This window comes from Delphinapterus leucas, chromosome 6 (assembly GCF_059928025.1).
Source record: "Delphinapterus leucas isolate spDelLeu-1000000601 "Yukka" chromosome 6, BTC_Dleu_Yukka2, whole genome shotgun sequence".
NCBI classification, from domain to species: Eukaryota; Metazoa; Chordata; class Mammalia; order Artiodactyla; family Monodontidae; genus Delphinapterus; species Delphinapterus leucas.
In genome coordinates this window covers 122,300,797-122,316,385 of record NC_143134.1, presented here as the reverse complement: position 1 = coordinate 122,316,385, position 15,589 = coordinate 122,300,797, and the positions used below count along the sequence as shown (strand labels likewise).

The 15,589-nt window shown below is 65.8% G+C and overlaps 1 protein-coding gene across 6 annotated transcripts in view; it reads left to right on the top strand.

Moving 5' to 3' along the window:
• Positions 1-15,589, top strand: part of RXRA (retinoid X receptor alpha) — a 99,917-nt gene that overhangs the window by 35,383 nt on the left and 48,945 nt on the right. Inside the window, exons 1-2 of one of the 6 annotated variants that reach the window (XM_089913952.1) lie at positions 5,668-6,510; positions 6,590-6,803. The exons of 3 other annotated variants lie outside the window; for them this stretch is intronic. The gene's annotated coding sequence lies outside the window, so the exon portion shown is untranslated. Of the gene's footprint in view, positions 1-5,666; positions 6,804-15,589 lie in introns of those variants that run through there. 2 more of the 6 variants (XM_089913953.1, XM_022578275.3) reach the window with 2 other exon arrangements.

The window sequence follows — 15,589 nt, the reverse complement described above, 5'->3', positions numbered from 1 at the left end:
GGGGCAAGGAGCCAGGCAAGGCGGTTGAGCCGGGGTGGGACGGGCTGTGCTGAGTGCCGCGTCCGGTCTTTCAGCCGTGATCCGGGCTGGTTTTTTCATGGCCACTTAACCCCCCAAGAGGCAGAGGTGGCAGGAGCCCCCAGGCTCTTACCTAAAGCCCCTGCTCTCACTGCCCGGGGGGTGGGGGCGCGTGGGGGTGGTGGTCCCAGGGTCCCCAGGCCCGGGCTGGGAGCCACGCGCTGCTCTCGGTGGCCTTGCCCAGGCTGCGGGGTGAGGGGTCGGCGTCCGGCCGCTGCCTGAGCCGGTGACGGACTGCAGATTCCCGTGTGGTCGGGGCTAGGGCCGAGCTGGCAGGAAGCAGCTGTTCCTTCCCCGCTCCCACCCGTGCTGGTCACGGGACCGTGCTGTGACAGTGAGGCCGGATGTGCCCTGTGGCCTTGCAGAAGTGCCGGGTTCGAGATGGCATCCCTGAGCCTGCCTCCTCGTCTGGAGGACAGGCGATGGGGACGACGTGGGTGCCGCGCCCTGCCCAGCACCCCTCGTCCAGACGCTGCTTCCAAGCCTGTTGAAAGGTCTTTAGCAGCAGAGGGGCCCCCGCTTCGGTCCCAGGGTCTGACTTGTCCGGGGGCAACCCGGGATCCGGGACCACCCAGGGAGGAGTTCTGGCCAGGACGTCCTGGAGGGAGTAGCCCCATTCAAGGCCTGGGGTCCCTGGCTGCCCCCGGACTGGGCCGAGACCTGGGACTTCGCCTGGGGGATGGTGGACGCGGGGGACCAAGGCGGGGGCAGGCTGGGCGGGCGCCGAATGGGGCTGTTGGGCAGGCTGGGCGAAGGGGTCCTGGGCTGGGCCCGGGGCCCATCCCCAGGGGCTATGAGAGCCCCAGCTGAGCCCCATCTTTGCTCTGGTCTGGGGTCTGGGAGCCGCCTCCAGGTGGTCTGGGAACCCAGGAGGCCTGGCAGGGTTTGTGAGGTGCCCCTGCGGTGCCTGGCTCCGCCCCCTGCTCCCTTTGAGCCCAGTGAGGCCAGCGCCTCCTCTGCGGGCTCCGCTGGGAGTTTATCTGATGGGAGCGAGCAGCCTTTCGGTGTCAGACTTGACTTTGCCATGCGTCCTGGCATCTGTCTCATCAGAGTAACGCGGTGACCATTTTGCTAATTTGCTCATGAACTAATTAACACTGGAGCTTTCTCTGGGCCTGGCACCTGGTCTCAGAGCCAGAAGGAAACTTGGAGAGCTCACGTCACGGGTGGGGAGACCGAGGCCTCCCTCGCGGCAGGGCGGCTGTCCCTGCGCTGGCCCTGACGCCATCCGGGCCTGTGACCCACTGTGTGCAGTGGCCCATTTCAGGACCTGCCCAGCTGTCCCGGCGCCTCGGGCCCCGTGGTCCCTCCTCGCATCACCCCCTGCTACCCACGCCCCCCACCCCCCGTCCCTCTCGCTCTTTCCAGCCCGAGTCCATCCGGGGGGGCTGGGACAGCCGTGGCCAGAAGGTGCAGGTGACGGAGGTGCAGGCGACGTGCCCCAGCTCTGGCCCCCTCCCAGCCCCGAGCTCGCCCCTGGCCAGCACTGCCTCTCCTGGACGTTGTCCCACTGCCCGAGGGGGTCAGGAGGGACGTGGCTCTGGAAAGTGGGCTCTGCTTGTCCCTGCTGCTTGGGGCAGCCCCCGCTCGTGCCTCAGCGTCCCCATCGCCGCTGGGCTATCGCCCGCCCCGGCCCCGCGTGTTCCTTGCCCGACCTGCCCCCCTGTGGCTCCTGATCGTCTCGTGTATGGGGGCCAGAGGTCTGTGTGGGGCCGGGGTGTCTCCCGGACCCCTCGCGCCCACTGTGGTCCCTGTGGACGCTCCCGCAGCCCCACGTCTCTCCCTACTGCCACAGGCAGCGTGTTTTGGTGGCTGGTCCAGGGTCTCCCCAAGCCTTGCCCGGCTGAGCTTCCAGAGGGCGGGAGTGGAGCTGGCCGTGTCCCCACTGTGCACCCAGCACCCGGCACAGCGCTCGCGGCCGCGGGTGCTCTGAGAGAATAAACAGTGGTATTCGAGGTTGCAGAGCTGCCTCCCAGAGACGGGCCGCCTTCTCTCCCTGGGGTGGGGGGCCCTGGGGCCACGTGAGTTGTTTCCCCGAGCAGGAGAGACCGGAGGTCCCCAGGGGTGAGCCTCAGAGTCTGTGTTGAGCCACTTGTCTCTCGTGGCCAGCTCCTGGCTGGGGTGGACGCTCTTGATGATGGCCAAGCCTGGCTGTCGGGGCTCCAAGCAGGAGTTGGGGAGGGGTCTTCTCCTCCGCCAGAAGCCCTGCCTCCCCGCCCCCCACCCCGCCCCGCCTGAGCCTGGCTCCCACACCATGTTTCTCGGGCCCGAGGCGCCCTCCGACCCAGCCATCCCATCCCTCCCCAGCTCCCAGCCCCGGTCTGGGCGAACGCTTGCTGTCCTTAGAGAAGGACGGGGATGGCCGCAGAGCTGGCGCCCCTCCTCCCACCCCCTTCCCTTTGACAGGTCCGGGACGGTATGGTCACCCTCCCGGGGCTGCTGGGCGCTCGTTTCCTGCAGGGCTCTGTCTGTGGTGGGGAGCCTTCTGGGGGTCTTCGTGTCTTGTGATGGGTGTACTGTGAGTGATGGCCGTGGGTGTGTGGGCAGCAAGGCCTCGCTGCTCCCTGTTCCTGCACAGCCTGGTGGCAGCAGGGCCGGCCTCAGAGGCGGCGTCCCCTCCCCTGGGGAGACAAGCCTTGGGCCCAGGAGGCACCGGCCTTGTCTGCCCACCCCCTTCCCTGTCGGAGGGGAGAGGTGGAAGGGGGTCCATTTAGAGGATCAGCTAATTTCACGGCTTACTGGTTTCCCATCTAAGCGCCCAGCCCGAATGGGCCAGGGGTGAGCCCCGAGATGCTGCGGGCACAACCCTGTCCAGCCTCAGTTGCCTCATCTGAGAGGGGAGGGAGCGGAAAGGAGAAAGGAGAAAGCTCTGCTGAGGGCCTGTTGGCATGCTCCTTGGCCCTCACCCTGCAGGTGCGCCTGTCTCCGCAGTTTCTGTGACTTGCTGGCAGCGTTTCTAGGCAGGCGCCGACGGCGCACGTGGGCAGAGAGGGTCGTGTAGAGGGGACACGGCGAGCACACCTCCAGGAGCCCGCGTCCTGGGCCGTGCCAGGTACTAAGTGCACGGCCACGCTCGGCTGGCACGGCAGCAGTGCCGCCCGCCTGAGCACAGCCCTCGGAGGACGGCCCCTCGCTGCACCTTCCCGACGGTGAAAGCACCGGGTTCTGGGGGGCCGCTGGGCCTCCTCGCGTCGGGGGAAGCGCCCACCTTCCAGCAAGTGCGTGGGAGGGGCAGGGCGCCGGCTTTCGGGCAGACGCGGGTGGCGTGAGTTTTGGGTAAACACAGTCGCGCCCTTTGCGGAAACCTCAGGCAGGAATGTTTTGTCACCTCCACTTGCTTTAGCAGTTTGGGGGGGAAGAGCCTTTACTGAACTTCACAGCCAGAGAAAAGAACGGCAACCTCCCCCACCCCCCGAAAGACGGCAGCCTGCGCTGTGGGCGTGGTTGCTAGGGCACCCCCCTCCCGGACAGGTCTTCCGCCCCGCCCCCCTCCTCCTCCAGCCTGCTTTTCTAGGTTCTTCCACCGGTGGGATGTCATGGATCTTTCTCCCTAAATCTTGAGCTGAGCTGAGTTTCCGAGGTCCATGGCGTCTTGCCCAGACCTTCCAGACCAGGGTGCAGAAGCCGTGAGGTGGGAACCCGTGTGTCCCGGCAGGGCAGGAGGTCCATGAGCTGGGATGTGGGCCCTGGCCTTTGAACATTGCATGAGGATCTCCAGGTCCTTTCTCCTTTCCGCCCCCTCCCCTCTCAGATGAGGAAACTGAGGCTGGAGAGGGTTGTGCCCGTCCGAGGTCACCCCGTGGGGGGCGGGCAGTCCCGCAGCATCTGGTGGGGGCGTGTCTCGTGGTAAAGGCTGTGAGGTTTTGGGTGGGCAGCGTAGCTGGGGTCCGGGTGCTGGAAGGGAGGAGGTGGGGAGCTGACAGCTCCTGGTGGGGGTGGGGTGGGTGCGTGGCCAGGGGCTGCTGACGATTGTGGCTGGCTGCACATGGGCCTCGGGAGAGCCCCCCACCCCGCGTGCCATCTCTCAGGGTCCTCTCGGGGACTCCTGCTTTAAAGACAAAGAGATGGAGACTCAGGGTCACAGCCACTGGCCTGCTGGTGCCCGGCCGAAACCCCTCTGCCCCACCAGCTGTTTCTCCGGGGTGGGGGCAGCGGTACCTGGGCGGGTGACCAAGGAGGCATCTGGGTCCTGGCCCTGGGTGCGCTTGGAGTGTGGGCCAACCCTGCCCCTGCGAATGGGGTTTGGCAGGTGTGTCCGCCCCTGAGACACGCAGCTGCACCCGGTAGTGGTGTGAGACCGGGCGTTTTTGGCCTATCTCTGGGTCTCACGCTGGCCTTGGCGTGGGTGGCAGGCCCTGGTGCTGTGTGTGGCCAGGCCCCCTGCTCTTGCTTGCTTGGGGCGCTGGGGGCCCAGTGGCTTGTGCTGTGTGCGGGGACTGGGGCCTTGCTGTCCCTCGGTGGGCCTGGGATGGACCGGTTTTACATCTGACCTTGGTGGCTGCCTCGGGGGGGGTGGCTCCGAGGAGCTGGGCAGACTTGGGGAGGGGCAGTTGGCACGCTCCATGGATGCAAGGGAAGACGCTTTGGGCAGAACTCACCCCGCCGTTCATTCATCTTGCCTGGATCAGGACCCAACTTGGGGCACGGGTCCCACGCTGGGGGGCTTGGCTGGTGGGGAAAGGCACACACACAGACGCGCAGCATTGATAAAGCTGGGCCCTCCGTGTGAGCCCGTGGGTAGCCCAGAGGTGATGGGTCGGGGTCGGGGGGCCAGGCGAATTACCCCTGGGAGCATGGCTCTCTCTTGGCCTGAGCCTTAAGACTGTAGGATTTTGTCTGGCGCCAGCTTCTTGCACCCCTTCCTTTCTGGGGGGTGGGGTTGACACTTGGCCAGCATCTCTCAGGCCAGGCCTTGCGGGCCGTGCTGTGCCCGGTCGCACAGGAAGACTGAGGCTGGGAGACGCCAGGCCCCGGCGGGGAGGCGGCCAGGGAGGGACTGCGGTCCTGGGGGCGATTCTCCGGCGTCGGAGCTGCCTGGGTGGCCCCCTGCGCATGCCCCCGCACGCATGGGGAGGGGGCGAGGGCCTTCCTCTCTGCTGCATGGCTCACTGCCCCTCCGGGCCCCAGGGCCTTGGCACGGGCTCAGGAATCCACAGTGATCTCCGGCGGCTCCAGCTTCCTCAGCAGGGCGCAGGGCAGGGCTGCTCCTGTGCTCCCCCGGCCCCTCTGGAACTCACTACCTCTGGTGTCAGTGACAGAGCGCCTGGCTGTGGCGGGCTCCTAGGGCCGAGGGAGCGGCCCCCTCCCCGGCACCAGCCACAGCTGCCCCAGCCCTGAGCATCCTCGGGCAGCGTGAGGCCGGCCTGGGGCCAGCGCAGCAGGGCTTGGCGTGGGAGGGTGGGGATCAAGCGTCCCCCACCGGTGGGCTTGGGCCTCGTCCCGAGCCGGGCCAGCCTGGCCTGGTCTTCTTGCTTCCAGAAGCTGCACCTGGAGATAATAACAGTGTTGGGGTCTGAAGGGCCGGGAGGCGCCGTCCACGGACACATGGGGAACTGAGGCCCGGAGCGGAGGATCCCTTGCCCAAGGCCATGCGGTGCCCTGGGACCAAGGCCTGGCCCCTGCCTCCATGCCCTTGGAGGGGGTGGCTGGGTGGTGCTCTCGGGCCTCTGTGGCAGGTGACACAGAGCAGTAAAGGAGCCAGCTGCTCATAGACGGGACGTGAACCTTTGCCAAGCTGTCGGGCTGCCAGGGAGGGCGTGGTGGGCTTCTCTCGGCCGGCCTTCGAGGTGTGCCCTGGACTTTGAGTTTGCCTGGAGTGCAGTCTCCCGAGCCTCGACTTGCCCAGCTGTGCAGTGGGCCTGTGGGAGCCCACGTGCCCACTGAGGGGCAGAGATGGCCTTAGCGCCCACAGTGCCCGTGCTGCCTCGTGGCAACCTGTTGGCACCTCTGGTTCTGGCGTCACCCAGGGACCCGGCTCTGGCGGCTACGCTGGTTCCCGGGCCCCGGCTCAGCCAGTGCTTTTTGCTGATCGCGCAGGAACTGCTAATTAAGCTCAATCATTCCCAGAGCTCCCTGACATCAGTCCATGGGATCGGCCCTGCCGGAGATCCTTGCTGATAAGACACTCCCCGACGGCTCTTTGTAATTTGTTATTAAACAACCCTGCTCGGTCACCCTGTGGAGGTGCCAGCATGAGCGCTGGGCTCCAGGCCCGGGCTGCCCGAGCTCAGCTGCAGCGGGTATAGGCCTGGGTCTTCTCCGTCTCCCGGGACTCTTTCCACCGTCTGAGGGGCAGCGGCAGGAGTTTCCTCGGCTTGAGTCCCGGGGTCCGCGGTTGGAGGAGGCCCGGGCCCTCAGCCTGGGGAGCACCAGCCCGTTTCTCACCTGGTTCTCGCTCCTTCAGTTACGGAGGCTCCTTTCCCCGCTTACCACGTGTGTAAGATATGGGGGTGGGGGGTGGAGGTGGAGGAGAGGCCTTAAGTTGAGACCTCTCGCTGGGCCCTGTCCCCAGGCGCCCCTGTCCCTGCAGAGACCTCTTCCCGGTGAAGGAGGACACGCCGGAATGTGGCCCTGTCCAGTCCGGGCTCCCAGTGCCCGGTGCCCCCACCGGCTCAGCAGACGGTCGGTCGGGGGCTGGACGGAGGCGTGACCAGGCTCCCAGGAGGAGGTGAGGCCCCTTCCAGGAAGATGGGAGCAGCTCTCACCCCGGCCATCCCAGGGCTCTGGTGAGTTCGGCCCCGAGGGCCTGGGGCTTCCCTCCCGGGGCCAGACGGCCCCTGCCTCGGGGACCTCCCGGTACTTGGATGGGGTAGACGGCAGAGAGTTCGGAGCGCTGGCTGTCTTTTTGAGTGAAATCAGGCTCCGTTCCGTGGGCGGTGCACACGCGTGTGTGGGTGTGAGGGACGAGGGCCTCTGGGGTCCTGTCGCCCTGTCCCTGTGAGGTCCCCACACCCCCAGCCCAGCCCAGGGTCTCCTCGCCCCTCGGGTGCTGACCGGGTTTGGGAGTTACGGGCCTGGCTCTGAGGTCCAGCCTGGGGTGCCTGGGTCCCTCTCGGCCAAGTGACCTCGGAAAGTCCTTTTCCCTCTCCGGCCAGGCGGGCACCGTCGCACAGCTGCCCTGCCGTCCCCTGCAGCCTTGAGGTTCAGAGGTGGAAAAGGAGGTGCGGGCCGGGGGCGAGGCCCCCTCCTCCCAGCGCAAGGCCCATTAGCCTGAGACCTTACCCCTCTTGTTTACACTCAGTCGCGCACGCACACGTGTACGTGCATAGACACGCGTCTCCACGTGCGGCGAGCGCGGTGTTCAGGGCGCTGCGTCCCGCCATGGATAACACTCTCCTCTTCCCTCTCCGGCTTCCAGACTCTGCTGGGTCTGAAGACCTAGCGGGGTGCTGGGCTGGGGCTCCCGGGCACCTGGGGAGGGGATCCTGTTGCCTGACATGCTGGGATGCAGCCAGGTGTGGCCCCTGGTCTCCTGATGTGGGGCCAGCGGGGACAGCCACCTGTCTGTGCCCATCGGGGGCGTCTCTGGAGGCTTCAGAGGGCATGTGGGGTGACTTCTATCCATGGTGGGCCCTGGGGGAGCCTGAGTTTTGATGACCTCGGGCCTGAGTTTGGACCCTGGCAGGCTGCCCTCCCCCCGGCAGGAGACCCCTCTGGCTGGCGGCTCCCGCTGCTGGGAGCACCGGGCCCCCTCCCTCGTGGCCTGCTCCTGCCGGCCTTGCCCTGCCACTGTGTCCAGACCGGGCGACCCCACCTGGTGCCTCCTAATTACCTGCCTTATTTCTGTGCCGGTTCGCACTCCATCCCCCTGTGGGTTCTCTGCTGCGTGCCCAGGTCTAGAGCAGCACCTGGTGTGGAGAAGACACCCGGTCCCCACCTGATGGAAGGGGTAGAGTCATTTGAAATTCTGTGTCTCTCTGGGTGCCGCCGGCCGTGTCGAACCTGTCGGGATTTCAGAGAGACCATGGTGTGGTGGCCCCGTCATCCTTCCTGGTAACCGCTGAGCTGTCTCTGAGAGCCAGCTGGGCATTGTGCTGGCCACTGGCAGGGGGCACCCGGGAAGGAGTGCTGGGCGCGTGGAGGCCCAGGTGTGGCAAGTCTGCAGGTTGGGAAGGGCCGGCCCTGGCAGGACCTGGTGGGCGGTGTACCCAGTGGAGCTCTGACCACGGCAGGGCCCCTCGTCCTAAGAGAGGATGCTGCTGAGACGGGGGGCCGCCAGGCTGGGTGGCTGGGTGAGGGGTGCAGTCACTGTGGGGGGTGGCGGTCCCTGCAGCGTCCCCTCCACTGACTGGTCCTGGATGTCTCTCGGGGGCCGGGGGCCAGGCCGTGTCAGGCCTAAACGGCAGGCGGCTGTGCCGGGAACCTCAGCCCCCCGGGCTGAAGATGGGATGGGGGAGGGCGGCTGGCGCTGGGGGCCCTGGGCTGGCTCTGGGGGTCAGCGGCTGGAGGGACCCTGGGCACGCCCCCTCCCTCCCAGGGATGCACAGCAGAGGGCACGCGGAGAGGGATTTACCTCCACGGTGGACCCTGTCCCAACTCAAACTCAGACCCCCCACCCCAACTAAAACCCTCCCGTCCTCCTGGCCCAGTGCGGGCAACCAGGTGTGGTGCCAGAGCTGGGTCCCCGCTGCCCCCGCTCCTCCAGGTTTGGCCTTGGGCGAGTCCCTCGCCCTGACTGGGCCTCAGTTTCTTTGTGTGGGTGGGGCTCAGCGGGACCATTTTTTGGGGAGCAGGGGTGCCCTTGAGTGGCAGCTGCCATCCCAGGCCCCTCTTGTTTTTGCTTAAAATTCAGCCAAGGGATGCAGGCCACGTGCAGGCCCTGGGCTCGGCTGGACCCGTGCGCTGACTGTGAGGCCTGGGCGGGCCGGGCTGAACCCTCCCTGACTCGGCTGTGCCTCCCGGGGCTGGTGAGGAGTGGCCCCGGGGTGCTCTCTCTTTCTAGAACGTGATCTCCCCGAGCTTGGCCCCTGGTGGGTCCGCTGAGCGCTGGGCCAACTCAGGGCCACGGGAGGCTTGGGGCAGAGCGGGCCTGTGGTGGCCCGGGGCCGCGGGGCCGGCCTCTGCACCTTCGAAACGACCCAGCCTGTCTTGTGCGCCCCTGAGGACGAGGGCCGCATCTGGGTCGGGCCAGGCAGGCGGACGAGAGGGCCGCGGCCCTCCCCGGGCGCCGCTGTGTGTCGAAACTGGTCGCTGACGCGGCCGCGGTGTTGAAATAAGTGCCTATGGGTTTCCCAACATCCTGCCAGCTGTCACAGGACCGCGTGTCAGGAGCCTGGGTGTCAGGCCTGGCCGGGGCCTCCCTCTTGGGGTGCCCAGTTCCCCGTTTTCTCCCCGGGGAAACGAGGAGAGACCGCCCCTCCCCTACCGCCACCTGGGTGGGGCAGAGGTCGTGACATCAGGGCAGGGTGGCATTACCCTGGGCCCACGTAACCCTTGTGACCTGCCCATTTTACGGAAGTCAGGTGGCTTTGGTGTGGAGGGCAGGATTTGAACCCAGGCCTCTGAGTCTGTGCCGATGCTCCCTCCTGGGCAGGAGGGAGGGGAGGGGCGGAGAGAGGAGGAGGCGGGCCAGGATGTCCCGCTGGCCCCGGGGGGGACACACGCCAGCCTGGTGGCAGAGGGCGGTGGCCAAGAGTCCTGGCTCCCATGCCCTCCGGTGGGCAGCCCTGGACTGGGGGTGTGGGCCCTCCACCTTGGGGAGACGGTGGGAAGCGGGCCTGGCGCTGCCCTGTGCGTGGGCAGCCAGCGACCGTGGTGGCTGCAGGTTCATTGATCATCCGCTGTGCTCCAGGCCCTCGACTTCCGGGGCTCGTGGAGCCCTGCCTGTAGCCTCCTGGGGTGGGTGTTCTTATGCTTAGTGTTCAGAGAGGAAACGGGGGCTCAGAGAGGCCAAGCGACCTGCTGGGGGCGCACAGCAGGAGGCAGGGAGCTGGTGTCTAGGCTGCGGCCAGTGAGGGCCACACTCTCCAGGATTCTGCCGCGTCAGGTTGGGAGGACGTGGTGTAATGGAAAAGCCCACCCCCCGTGGCAGGTCCTGGCCCTGCCATTCTGAGCTGTGCAACCTCTCTGATCCCTGAGGGACCTCTGCCAGCTTGGGTGTGGAGCGGGTTGAGGGCTGGAATCTGGCTCTCTGGATTAAGAGGAAGAGGAGAGGGGCTCAGGACCGTCTTCCCAGCATGGCGCTCCTGCAGCCCCCAGCCAGGTCCCCTGCGGGGTGGGGCCTGGGGTTCTAGGAACCTGTGGCCGGCCTCACCCTGACCGTGGCGTCTGCCCGGCGCCCGTCGGCGGGGGAGGCGCCCTGGAGACTAGCCTCTTATGGATGAGGAAGTGGATGCTCAGAGAGGGTGAGGGGCTGGGCTTGGGCCACACAGCGAGGCAGCCGCTGAGCCAGGGGCCTGTGGACAGAGGGTGCGTCGGGAGACCCATGCGCTGGTAAGGTGGAAGTTTCAGTGGTCTGGTGGGGAGGACCACGCAGGTTCCAGGCGGTGACACTTAGCGCCTTCACTGGGGCTGGGAGTGACAGTAACGGGAAGAGCGGTGACCCCCGAGGTGGCTCTCGGCTACTGAGTACCTACTGTGTCCCAGGAACTGTGGTTGCTGCCTGCCTGCTGTGCACCAGGCACCGTGCTCAGCTTGCACCATTTATGTCCTGAAACAACCCTGTCCGGAGATTTTATTCGCCCATTTTCCAGATGAGAACGTTGGCGCCCAGAGAGGTGACATTGCTTCCTGTGGTCCTTGGTCAGGAGGAGGTGGGGCTGGACTTGGACCCTGGTCTCAGCGCCTCCGGTGCCAGGGGTCCCCTGCGTGAGTCTGGTGCCCTCCCTGGGCCTCTGGCTGGGGTGACTGTCCTCATGGTGGGCATGCATGCAGGTCTGTCCCATCCCCCAGCTGTGCACAGATAGCTCAGGGCGTGGTCTGCGGGGATGTAGGAGTCTACGGTAGGTTATAGCTGGAGGGAGGCAAGTGGAGTCTCCGACAGGACGGTAGAGTACCCTTCCTTCTGCTGCATCACTGACTGACTGGGCCCTTTGGGTTCCTGGAAAAGGCCTCTGGCTCCGGACGGGTTGTCCCTGGCAGGGCCTGGCCTTGACTGTCTGCCTGTCCCCAGCACAGTGGGGGGCAGTGAGGGAGCAGGCGTCCCACTAGGGGGTGCTCCGTGATACGTGAAGGGAGCCGAAGCCGAGGGCACTGTCCCCTTTCGGAGGACGAGGACGCTTAGACCCAGTGGGGTTGGGTCAGATGCCCGCGCCCCCCCCCCCCCCCGCCACACCGAGCTGTGAGCTGAGCAGCCAGGACTCGAACCCAGATCTGTGGGCTGTGGGACACCTGTGTTCACCACCTGTGGGGATGGATGAGGACAGGCCAGCCTCGTGGTCACTCGTTCACGTCCACTGCCTCCTGGCCGCTTTCTTCTTATGCGACATCTCTTTGTAGAAGAGGAGATAAAGGCTCAGAGGGGTTGTTCAGCCTTCTTGGGGTTGCACAGCTTGTCAGCACCTTAGGGCCTCTTTGGAACTTGGTGCTCGTCACTGTCATTCTGGAGGCAGGAAGGTCTCCTGGGCGCCCAGGCCAACGATGGCCATGAGCGCCACCTCCCGCCCTCCTCCTCGCGCCTTAGGGCCTCCTTGGAACTTGGTGCTTGCTCAGCTGGTTCTTAAGGACTGTGGTGAATCCTGCAGCCTGTATTGGCCCTTTCCCACCTCTCATCCCCAGTCCATTTGGTCTTTATTCAGTGCCTGCTGTGTTCCGGGCCCCAGGCCAGGCCCCAGGGATGCCTGGTGAACCAGTTGTGGCTCCAGCCCTTGGAGGCCCCAGACCTTGGCAGTCTCAGACTAGTGGGCTGGGGACACCCTGTGGTGTTGTGAGTGCCCTGTTGAGGGTATGTAGTAGAAGACATCCCTACCCTGGCTGGGAGAATCAGGAGGGCTTCCTGGAGGAGGTGTTGTTTAAAACGGGGTTGGAGTGAGCCAGGAGAGGTGTAGGGGGAGTTTCAGGCCCAGGGAGCAGCATGTCCAAGCCTAGAGGTGAGAGAGCTGGTGTGTTTCTGGAAATGACTCGGTTCCCAAGCCTGTGGGTGGAGAGTGGGCAGGCTCAGATTGGGGAGGGCCAGGGGCGCCGAGGTCTGGCGAGGAGGAGGGCGGGAGGTGGCTCTCATGGCCTGCGTTGGCCTGGGCGCCCAGGAGACCTTCCTGCTTCCAGAATGACAGTGGCATCTGGGCACTCAGCTGGCCCAGTCCTGGTCTGGGAGATGGGTGAGCTTCTTGGGGGGAGGCTGAGGGGTCTCCTGGTGGGCCTCGGCCCATTCTGGAGCTCTGGGGTTGGGATGCTGAGGCAGGTTGGTCCTAGGTAGCTGGCAGAAGCTTCAGGCAGGCCCTGGCCCAGAGTCACCCCCAGTTCATCTCAGGGTTAGCCCAGGGACCACTCGGATGGGTTGGCATTAGAGCTCGGGCCCGAGTGGTGCTGGTCAGCTGTCTCATAGCCGAGAACACAGGTGGGGCGACGAGCAGGTGTGGGGCTGGGCAGGGGACCCCCAGCCCTCCTAGGGCGCCTTCCAGCCCACGCTGGGGGAACCTTTGAAGGGCTCTGGGGCGGGTGGGGTTCTGGAGGAAATCAAATCCGTGTTTGGCCTGGAGAGCGCTTTTGGTGGGAGAATTTGTGCACGTGGCTGATGGGGGAAATGCTGAGATTCTGTAAAGCAACCTTTACCTCCCCGCGCCCCCCCCCCCACCAAAAGAGAAAACAAAACTCAAGCACCCTGCAACGCTGTTACCAAAACCAAAGAAAGTCAAAACCAGCCACTGAGTCCCACCCACCCAAGGTTAGCTTGCTGGCTGCCTTTTCCCTCCGCGTGTAGACAGATAACGGCCCATCTTGGTGTTTATTATGCTTTAAATAAAAATGGAATGCAGATTTTCAGTGTCTATAAAGCTGAGGTCTCCAGTGGCAAGGCGAGACGCCCCCTTCCTTTTGGTGGAGGAAAAGGAGGCCTTTGGTGTGGGGGGTTAGGCCCTCCCATGGCCGGTGGAGGAGGGAACCGCTTCTTGGAGACTCTGGACCCAGGACCCAGGAGGATCCTGTGCCAACCACAGCCCCCCAACCCTCGAGCACTGCCGGCTCCCCTGAGGGCATTGCTAGGTGGGGGGATTCAGGGGCTTCTGGGCCCCCAGCAGGGCATGTGTGTGTGCACACGCCTTGACCCGCGTGTGTGCTCACACCCGTCTGCGCTACCCGTCCCGGTGTCTCCATGCCCTGTGGCGTGGAGGATCCCGCCTTTGCTCGCTGTCTGTCCCCCTGTTGGCCCGCTCTGCTCACCTCCCTCAGCCCTGCACCTTGTGCCCAGGCAGCCTTGGACCCCTGTCTCGCCTGCACTGACCCAGCTGGGTGGCCTTGGGCAGGTTGAACTTTGTGTCTCCAAGCTTCACTTCTTCTGTAGAAAGACAGTGATGCTTGTAGAATTTCTGAAAGAGCTGGATGAGCTACACACTCTGAAGTGCTCAGTGTGGGCTCCCGGGCACTGGGCATTCAGGAAATGCTGGCAGTGCCCCTGCCTGGCTGGCGTTTAGCAGTGGGCCTTGGGGTGCTTGGGGGAGGGGCCTGGCCAGTTTTGCGCAGCCTCTGGGACCTGGTTGGGGACAGAACCCCAGGCTTGCTGCTTCCCAGCTGTGGGCCCAGGGGGCCCCGCCCCTGTTCCCTTGGGCCCCCAGGCGGTGTGGGCACTCACAGCTCTCCATGGGCACTGGTGGTCACCTGTCGGGTTGTTTGTTGGTAGGCTAGCTGGCTACCCTCCTGCTGTCACTGTGGGCCGTTTCCCAGTGCAGGGGTCACGGCCTGTCCTGGTGACCCCGCTGAGCAATGAGCAGGTGAGAATGGGGGTAGCCCGGGTCCCCTCCCTCCAGGGCCGTCGTGTTGAGGCCCAGAGCGGTGCAGGGTTCCCCACGTCGAGCTCCGCCATGGGGCAGGCCCCGTTTGGAGCTTGCCCTGGGCTCTGGGGTACAGTGCGCTCGCGGTGAAACGCACGCATCGCCCACGTTCAGGGGCACCCAGAGCGAGAGCTGGCCCCCGTCAGCCCTGGCTCACCTCTTTCACTTTGCTCCCCTCAGACTTCACGGGAACGGGCTGTCGGGACCCGCTCTTCACGCGGCCCTGGCCCGGGGGTGCGTCTGTTTCTTTGTTTCATCCCAGGAGGCAGGACTCTGCCTTCGACAAGTTCACCGTCAAGTTTCACCATGTGTGTGGCCGGTTAACTCGTCCACGTGTGTCGCTGGGCCTCTGTAGCCCGGGCCCGGGGCTGCCACGGCTGGGGAGCATATGTTCAGGGGCAGCGCTGTGCCCAGGGGTGTCAGGGTTGCCCTGCACACAGGTTGGGTGCTTCACATCCTATTGTTAACCACGCAGAGCCTGGTGGCGGATGAAGGCCCTGGGGTTATGTGCCTCGGGGGGATGTGGGGTGTCGGCCCCTGTCCCCACTCCCCATCGCCTGCCTGTGCAGGATTTGGGGGAGTGGGGAGCCCCCTGTCTTCCAGAGATTTATCATGTTCACCTGCGAGTCTTGAGTTCTCCATTTTTCTAGTCCTCTGTGTGTGTGTGTGTGTGTGTGTGTTTTCGTGGGTCACGGACCCCTGCTGCCCAGACCAGCCCGTGTCCCGGGAACCCGTCCCGTCCCCTCGGGTGGGGGAGGTGGCAGGTGCTGAGAAGGTGCCTGTGTGGCTGGGGGCTGGGGGCTGGGCGGGGCTGTGGGCGCCCGGCCACCCTGGGGGTCAAAGCCCACGGCCCTCCCCACACCCTGCCCTCCCAGATGGGGGCTGCACGGCGGACGGTGGTGCCATGGGTACCGAGCAGGTTTCACACTGACTGCGTTTGGGGATTAGAAGCAGCTCAGCAGGAAGCTGGCAGCCGCGAGCCTTCTGGGCAAGGCAGGGAGGGGCCGAGGGCGCGGGCTCCGGGAAGAGGCCGGGGAGAGGGGGACCGTGGGTGCCAGGCCACCCCGGCCTGCTTCAGGGGCGCATTCTGGGACGGGTGCCGTCGTCATGGGGAGAGAGGCGTGCTCTCCATCGGCTGGGGCCACGCAGGGAAGCCAGGCCGCCCCGGGCGTAGCCGTGTGATGGTTGTGTGCAGGTCCCTGGGCCGGGGCGGGGTCCTAGCCCCCGAGCAGTTTCACTCTTGTCCCCCGAGGGGCCACACACTCCTGTCTCTGGAGGGTGGAGCAGGGAGAAGAGGTGGCCCGTTCCTGGTGGCCTGCAGGGAAACGAGGATGCTTCCCTGGCCCCCGTCCCCGTGGAGCTGTCCCCGGGGGTGGGGGTGGGGCTGTTGATGCCCGTCCAGACCGTGGCAGTGCCCGGGGGCAGGTGTGAGGTGTAGCTCTCCCTGTCTCCCCGGCTGGCTGAGACGTGGTTCACCAGCGTCGGTCGAGAGCTCCGTTGCAGCCAGAGGTGGGGCGCTCCGACCCCCGCGTGCTTGCCCTGCTCCGCTCCGGAGGGCAGCCTGGAGCCGGGTTTGTGGAGGGAGGCTG